Genomic DNA, 8,319 nt, shown 5'->3' on the forward strand with positions numbered 1-8,319 from the left:
TGCCCTTGGTGAAGTCATGCTGGCTGTCTTGAATCAGCTCCCTGTCCTCCATGTGCCATAGCACAGCTTTCAGAAGGATCTGTTCCATGATCTTGCCAGGCACAGCTGACAGGTCAGTAGTTTCCAGGGTCCTCCTTTCTACCCTTTTTAAAGATGAGTACAACATCTCCCATTTACCAGTCACCTGGAACTTCACCTGATTGCTATCACTTTTCAAATATCATGGCTTAGCCAATTTCTTCAGGACTCTGGGATGCATCTCAACAGGTCCCATAGACTTATGTACATTCAGGTTCCTCAAGTGGTCATGAACCTGATCTTTACTTACAGTGGGAGAGACTTGGCTCCCCTGGTCCCCATCCTGCTTCCGTCTACTTGAGAGATGTGGAAAGAGAGGCTGCCATTGAAGTCTGAGGCAAAAAGTTGTTGAGTACCTCAGCCTTCTCATCTCGTTTTCCAGCCTTGTTTAACAGGGGGTAGTACTCCTTCTTTGACCTTCCTTTTCTGGTTAATATACCTGTAGAAGCCCTTTGAGGTGCTTGTTGTTGCACAAACGCAAAGCTACACGTGGATGCACTCTGAATTAGCCTTTATTGCAAAGAACACCAGTTTAAATACAGTGCTTAAAACGTGTCACATGATCTCTCAACCAATGACATTAAAGTATTTCATAGAGCATGTGTGAGAGCCCGGAAAACTACAAGTCCCAAAATCCTTTGCTACATTTTTTCTCGCCACAATTCCCCTTTCCTTATATAATTCACAAGTTGTAAAACAGAACAATTTTTAAACATTTCTTATCATAACCAATCTTATCTTAACCATTTATAAAAACCAGGGACTTTTTGTGATAAGGCCTTTATTGAATTCTTCATAACTTTATTGGTTCGTGCAATATTCCAAGCAAACTTAAATTACCCAGGTTTTGTTGATATGTAAGACCTTTTATTTGAGGGTGATTTTTGTGTAATTGGGTAAAGGCATCATCTTTCGTTGTGTAGTCTTTTCTATCGGAGATTTTTTCCATTGTTGGGTCTGCTGAACTTTTTCTGGAACTATTTCTTAATAATTTATAGCAACTTAATAGTTTATAGCAACTATAAACAGTTTTAATTCAGTCTCTCAGGCAGCTGTGATTTACAAGCAGTTATTTTGCACTTTTGTTGACATTATGCACACTGTTCTGTGATAGCAAAATATTTTGAGAAGGTTTGAATGTATTAATTAAAAAATATGGGGATATTTAAGATTCTAAACTCTTTATTTGAATAACATTGTTACAATAATTGTATGTATGTGGATGTATTTGAGAATCTAATAACTTTAACAACTTCTAACAACTTTTATCTTTAACAAATCAAATAAAGCCACTGGAAAACTATTGAAAAAACAGGAAAAAACTTCTAAAGCGTCAGTGTTCTGGTTTTGTGGAGATAAACATTCTTAGTTAAAATAACACCAATTTACATAGTGAAAGGTAATAGCAAAGGCTTTTAGACAATAAAGAGAATTTTTCTCCCTCACAATGGTGTGAGTGAACAGTTAATAAAGTTTCAGCTCACTATGTTTTGCTTTCCTTCTCTCACATTATGTAGGAAGGGAGATTCTGAGTGAGGGATGAAGAGAGGTTTGTTTGCTGTCCCCCTCACTGAAAGACAAACTACCTATATGTCTAGCCAAAAAGTTAGTAGGAAAGTTTTTATAGGAACAGGGATAGGGTAGGAGATGATAAAATCTAATTCCACCCAGTTGCTAAGCAGTTAATTATTATTATGTTTGAGGGGTAACATATTATCTTTCTTTACAAAGCAATTATGTAAGAACTGTTTTTTACCTTTTTCTTTAATTAAAAAGTAAGTTGTAAAATCTCGGTTTTCAAAAACTCTTAATTCTTTCCCACTCTGAGACAGGGGTAAAAAGTATGAAAATCCATCTTTCTTTAGCTTTAAGAGACTGATAGATTAGTAAAAGGCTTTTTGTTAATAGGAGGGCTGTGTTTATACGGTCCTCTAGTAGTGTATGTAAATGCATCAGCTCTGTCCTAAGGAAAGGCTGCTGTTTCACTGATTTAGGGCTATCTGTTTCTTGGGTTGCCTGTGGATTTAGTTGCAGTAGAGCTGCTTTTAGGAAGAATCTGCTGTTAATTGACCCTCCCCTTGACTGAAACAATCTCTGCTCTACAGAATGAGTGATTTCAGTGGGTCTAATGGAAACATAGTTAATGTCTTGGTGGCTATGATGTCTCTGCTTTGTTTCGGGGATGTTAGTTTAGGAATACTTGTTAAACCGGTTTGGATGTTTTTCAAGGGCCATGGTGAGGTAGATAAGATTGTTACGTCTTTTCTGCTGTTAAAAATGTTTGATATTTCTCTCTTTGCTTCCTGTTTTAGTTGCTTAATTTGGGTAAAAGGCAATTCACGTGTGTTTGTGCCCCGAATGGATTTAGAGGTGCATATGTCTAACTGTGTTGTTTGTTGCAGCCCAGCGGGGCATCTTTGGGCTTGTATTGTATGAGGGCTTGTCTGCTTTGCTTTATCAAAGCTTTTGCAGTGACTGTGTGCAAAAGGTCGTGTTTCTGCAGCTGAAATTGTAACTGGTTGTTTCTTTGCTACTTGTTTTGGTTTGGCTTCCCATGTTGTGTATTGCATATCAATTTTCATTACTTGAAACAGCATTGTAGATTTGTGAGAAGCAAACACTTGATTTAGGGCCCCTCTAAGCATGTTTATCTTTCCCCCCAGCCACACAAAAGAACTTTTTACAATAGCAGATAATTTGTTAATTAGTAAAGTTGACTTTCTGTGACTTAGAAAGTTAAATATAGCAGCTGACAGCCGTATGTCTGCTGTGCTTTGCAGTGTCACCTTTGGATTGTTAGCTGTGTTGGTGAGTGGTTTGTGATGTCCCAACTGAGATTCCCACAGCACAAAACCAAGGGCTGTTAGTGTTGATAGCATAGCCAAAATATATACTGTCCATTTCAGTATTGGCACCTTTGATTTCACTGATAATCTCAGCTCGGGTAGGCATGTGTTCCATGTGTTCTCCCAGTCTGTATTCTCCTCTTGGGGTTGAAGCAGTACCTGTAGCCATGTCTGCTGCTCTTCTTCTTCTGTAGGATCTAAAACTGCCTGTGTTTTTGTCGGTTTTTCTGTCCCGCTGAGCCCGAGCTGCCATAGCTCGGCCAGGATGTCTGAGGAGTTAAGATCTCCTCTTTTTCCTCCATCAGGCTGTCTCTGGCATAGACGCTGGTCTGACTTTGGCGGTGGTTGCATTTGCTCCGAGGCCGGCTGGGGCCGTGTTTCGCTGCATGACCGGTGGGGGTGGGAAAGGCACCTCCACTTTCGCCCTGTGGCAGGAGCAAGATGGCTGTGTCCATTTTGCTGCATGGTCACTCTGCAGCGGTCCCGTGGCCGCCGTGCAGTTGAAGGGAGCTAGTGGAGTGCCCCGGCCCCCGTGACAGCAGCCTGTTCGCTGTCCCCCCGCTGCAGCCCCGGCAGCGTGCACCCCCACCAGTGCCCCGCTCGGCTGCGGCACAGCCATCGCCGTGAGCAGTGCTGCCACAGCTCCGTTTCTTCCCGGCGCCACACCCACCACAAGCAGCGCCGTGAACGGCCGTGAACGCTGCTCCGTTCGGCAGCGGCATGGTGGGTGCTGCGAAAGGGGCTCCTGCTGAGCCCGCGCCACCACCCCCCATGCTGCATCCCGGCGCGGCGCCCAAGGGGGGAGGCAGGGCCACACGCGGCTCCACAGCGACTCCGGCTGCCGCAGCGGCGGCGAGCACTGGCACGGCTGGCTGCACAGCCGCCGGGAACACGCCGGCGGCCCCGCGACACCCGGCGCGCAGTCTCGTGGCAGCTCCGGTTGGCGACTGAGTCCCCATTGCCAGGACCGGGCTCACTGCAACGGGAGACCAAGCCGGGGGGTATTGCCCGCGGCAAGCACCGCGCCCGACCTCATGCACCGCCACACAGTCGCGGCAGTGGCCGGGGAGGGGCTGGAAAGTGGAGCACATGGCTCCAGCGTGAAGTCAGTGCCATGCATCCCCACACCATTGTTCCCGTACCATGCGGTCGAGCGAGGGGCCGGGGCTTCAGCAGGGCTAGGAGGGAAAAAGTCCATTGTCCCTGCCGTTTTTGGTTTCTTGTAACGTGCGTTTAAGGCTATCATAATTTCTTTCTATGCAGCTAAGTTCTTGAGAGCATCTATGTCTCTTTCACTGGCTTTTTCAGTTAGTCTGCTCCCTATTTTTTTTTCAAGATAATACTTGGTGAGTTCCAGTTAAAGGTAGAGCCAGTTCATTTATGGAAATCCAATATAATAAGTCCCATAATTTACTTTTTTTAATGTTTCTGTTCTGTTCTTGTAAAACGTGGTTAATTCTTTCCACTGTCTGTTTAATTTCTGGGCAAATCCTCTCCTTTTGGGAACACTTCCCTTCCATCTTGCTAGACATTTTAGGTTACCTCTGTGTGCTGAAGCTTTTTTCTGTTCTCCTTTTTCGTCCTTTTTTCTTCCTTTTTTGACCTGTTTTGCAGAGGTAACCCAGCGCACTGAATTCTTCCTTTTTCCTTTTGATTCTAGTGAGATGGAGCACCCCCAGCAGGCACCCCACAGCTTTACTGCTCGTGGTATCCAGTGCCTGCTGAATTCCCTTTTCGGGCAGCCATTTGAGGCGCTTGTTGTTGCACAAACACAGAGCTACACGTGGATGCACTCTGAATTAGCCTTTATTGCAAAGAACACCGGTTCAAATACAGTGCTTAAAACGTGTCACATGATCTCTCAGCCAATGACATTAAAGTATTTCATAGAGCATGCGTGAGAGCCCGGAAAACTACAAGTCCCAAAATCCTTCGCTACATGTCTTCCTGCTACAGCCTTTCTTGTTATTCTTTGCTTTCCTTGACAAGTTCGGCTCCAGCTGCACTTTGGTCTTCTTGACCTATCCCTACTCAAACAGACATCATCTCTATACTCTTCCCAGGTTACCTGTCCTAGCTACAACTGCCTGTGCATTTGCTTCTTTCTCTTTAGTTTCTCCAGTAGCTCAATCCTCAGCCATGCTCATCTCTTACCTTTCTTGCCCAATTTCTTGCTCCTGGCTATTGTTAGCTCTTGCTCTCTATGGAAGAATTCCTTAAAGATCCGCCAGCTCTGTTCCACTCCTTCGCCCCAAAGGGCAGTCTCCCAGGGGATCCCGTTGACTATCTCCCTGAAGAGCTGGAAGTTTGCTTTCCTAAAGTTTCAGGAGCCTAACTTTACTCCTTATTTGACCCACATCCCTCAGGACTGCAGATTCCACCAGTGCATGATCACTGCAGCCCAGGCTGCCTCCAATCTTGATATCCCCAATTAGCTCGCTTGCATTGGTGACCAACAGATCCAATAACACATCCCTCTGGTAGGGCTGTCTATTCCCTGAACCAAGAATTTATCTTCCATTCATTCCAGGAGTCTCCTGGCTTGCCTACAGCTCACCATGCTACTTTTCCAGATGTCAGGGTAGTTGAAGTCCCCCCAGCAGGACAAGGGTCTGTAAGAACGATGCCTCCTGTAGCTGGAGCTTCATCAGTAGGTTCCTCTTTCTCAGGCAGTCTGTAGTAGACACCAACCACAAGGTTTTCTTTGCTATCTTGGTCTCTAATTCTTGCACAGGCTCTTGATCTGCTCTTCTGTTCTTCAGAAACAACTCTTCCCACTCAATCCAACTTTTAATGAAGAGGGCAAGCCCTCCACCTCTCCTTTCTCCCCTGTCTCTTCAGAACAGCCTGTAGCCATCAACAGTCACACTCCAGTCATGAGATTCGTCCCTCCAACTTTCTGTAATGGCAAGAAGGTCATAAGCAGAATGGTGGCCTCCTGTTTGTTGCTGTGCTGTGTGCATTTGTTTAAAGGCATCTCAGCTGGGCTGTCAGCCATGTCACCTTCTTAGAGAAGAATTCCTTTGAGATATTTCCTTGATGTTTCCCTGTTGGCATCTGCTACCTCAGGAGTTGCTGGCTTGTCTCTGTAAGACTTTAAGTGTGTTCCAGTGTGGCCAGCACATTTCACAGTCAGACAGAGGACCCTTGCTAGGACCCTCTCCCTCTAACTTTTGTATATCATCCCACAGTTTGCCAAGGACAAGACTGATATTTTCTTCCTCCTCCATCTGGTTTAAAGCTCTGCCAATGAGTCCCACTAGCTCCTGAGCAAAGACTCTTCTTCCTCAGTGAGAAAAGTGAAAGTTCTTGAAAACCCCCAAATTTTGGTGGTGACACCGACCATGGAACCAGGTATTAATAGATTCAGCCCACCTGTTTCTTCCTATCTTGCTGCCTGCAATTTGAAAATACAGAGGATAACATAACTGGTGCCCCAAATTCCCTTACCAATACATCAATAACAAAAAGTATACCAGGGAAAATGTGGCTCACAACTGAATGGAACATGGTCCCTCTCAACAGAGGTTCCAAAGAAGGCTGAGATACTGAACACCTTCCTTGCTTCAGTTTTCATTGAGAGTCCCTGACCCAGAAAACCAGGGAAAAGGTCTGGAGTAAGGAAGACTTGCCCTCTGTTGAGTAAGATTGGGTTAGAGACCGTTCAGTTAAACCTGACATCCACAAGTCCATGAGCCCTGATGGGATACATCCACAAATGTCATTGCTAGATCATTCTCAATCAACTTTGAAAGGTCATAGTAGTCAGGAGAGATACCTGAGGACTGTAAGAAAGTAAATGTCACTCTAGCCTTCAAAAACGGCAAGAAGGAGGACCCAGGGAACTACAAGCCAGTCAGCCTCACTTGAATCCCTGTAAAGGTGATGGAGTGGTTCCCCCTAGCCACTATCTCTAAGCACATGCAAGATAAGAAGGTGGTCAGGAGTAGTTCACCAAAGGGAAGTCATGCTTGACCAACCTGATCGCCTTCTATGATGAGACAATCGACTAATTGTATAGATGAGGGTAGACCAGTGGACTTCAGAAATGCCACTGACACTGTGTCCCATGATTTCCTCATAGACATGTGTCTCAGTTTAATGAGATTGAAGTGTTTTGCTAAGGAGGATGAGTTATGAGGTAGACTAAACTCCTCTCTCTCAGCAATTGTAAATCTGAAATTGAGAGGCTCCAATCGAGGAAGTATGGAGAAAGAAAAATATTAAAGGATAAATGTGTATTGGCAGAACAACAAAAGAACACAAAAAACAACTAAACAATAATCCTGTACCCAAAAGTCCTCTTCAAAAAGGAAACAGTTCGGTACTTCCCATCCTCTGGCGCAATTCTAATCATGATCAGCAGGGGCGCTGTTGGATCACTGGAGGAGCAGAGCCTGCAGTGCTCGGTGCTGGCCAGCAGGGGGCGCAGTTGGGCTCTGGCGGTCGCTGCGCGGAGCCCCGGATCGCGGGAGAAGCAGTAATGGAGATTTCCCCACACACGCCGAGGAGGGGAAGGGGAAAAGGGGAAAGAATGGCAGTTTCTTCCCATGAAACTCATGCTGTCTGCAGCTGGCTGTGGCCAGGACCCCCCCCTTCGTCGATGAGCACAAATGGCTGCCAAAATCATGGGAGCGGAGGAAGGAAAAGGCGATCCCCCTCCAAAAAATTCCTCTGCAGGTGGGCCAATGCTCTCCGATGAAATCTGAGCAGGTCTGAGCTAGGGACAGAGCAGGGCGTAGGCAAGCCAAGGCCAGAAAAACAGCCAGATGACCAGGCTGAAAACAGAGTGAACCTCTGACTCCTCAAAAACACACCTTGCCTGACTTAAAGCAAAAAGCGAAGTGTCCCATTTCCTAGGAGAGAAAGAAAAAAAAATTCATCACCCTTCTCTGCAGTTTTTGGAAGGGCCATCAGCTTGGAATGCAGGTCTGCCAGTTAGTTCTTTCATATGGGTGAACTACCCCTTCCCCCTCCCTTGTTCAACATCCTTCTTTTTACAGTGGGACAGGGGAAAGAAAAATTTCTGCTTGGATTTTTAGAACAAGTAAACCTATGACAACGTGGAAGTGCAGCCTATGGTGAGGTGGATTAAGAACTGGTTGACCAGCTGTTCAAGTTTCGAGCTGGCTTCCCGCCAAGCCCCTGAAACCCGACAACAAGGACCTGCTTCCCAGAGAGGGAAGAGAAAAAAAAACCAACCAAGCAGCCAAAGCTATAGCAAATATATATATTTTACATATGAGACAGATACACAAAACGAGAATACCACACACCAGGAGCACTTCCAGGTGAGAAGGGAGAAGGACAAAAGAACAAGCAGGATGGCTGGACACGGCCCAGGGCTCTCCTCTCACGCGTGGCAGATAACAGCAGTCACTGTAGGCCTCAGCTC

Source organism: Manacus candei, unplaced genomic scaffold (genome assembly GCF_025592945.1).
Source record: "Manacus candei isolate 608988 ecotype Guabito, Panama unplaced genomic scaffold, ASM2559294v1 h1tg000024l, whole genome shotgun sequence".
Classification (NCBI taxonomy): Eukaryota; Metazoa; Chordata; class Aves; order Passeriformes; family Pipridae; genus Manacus; species Manacus candei.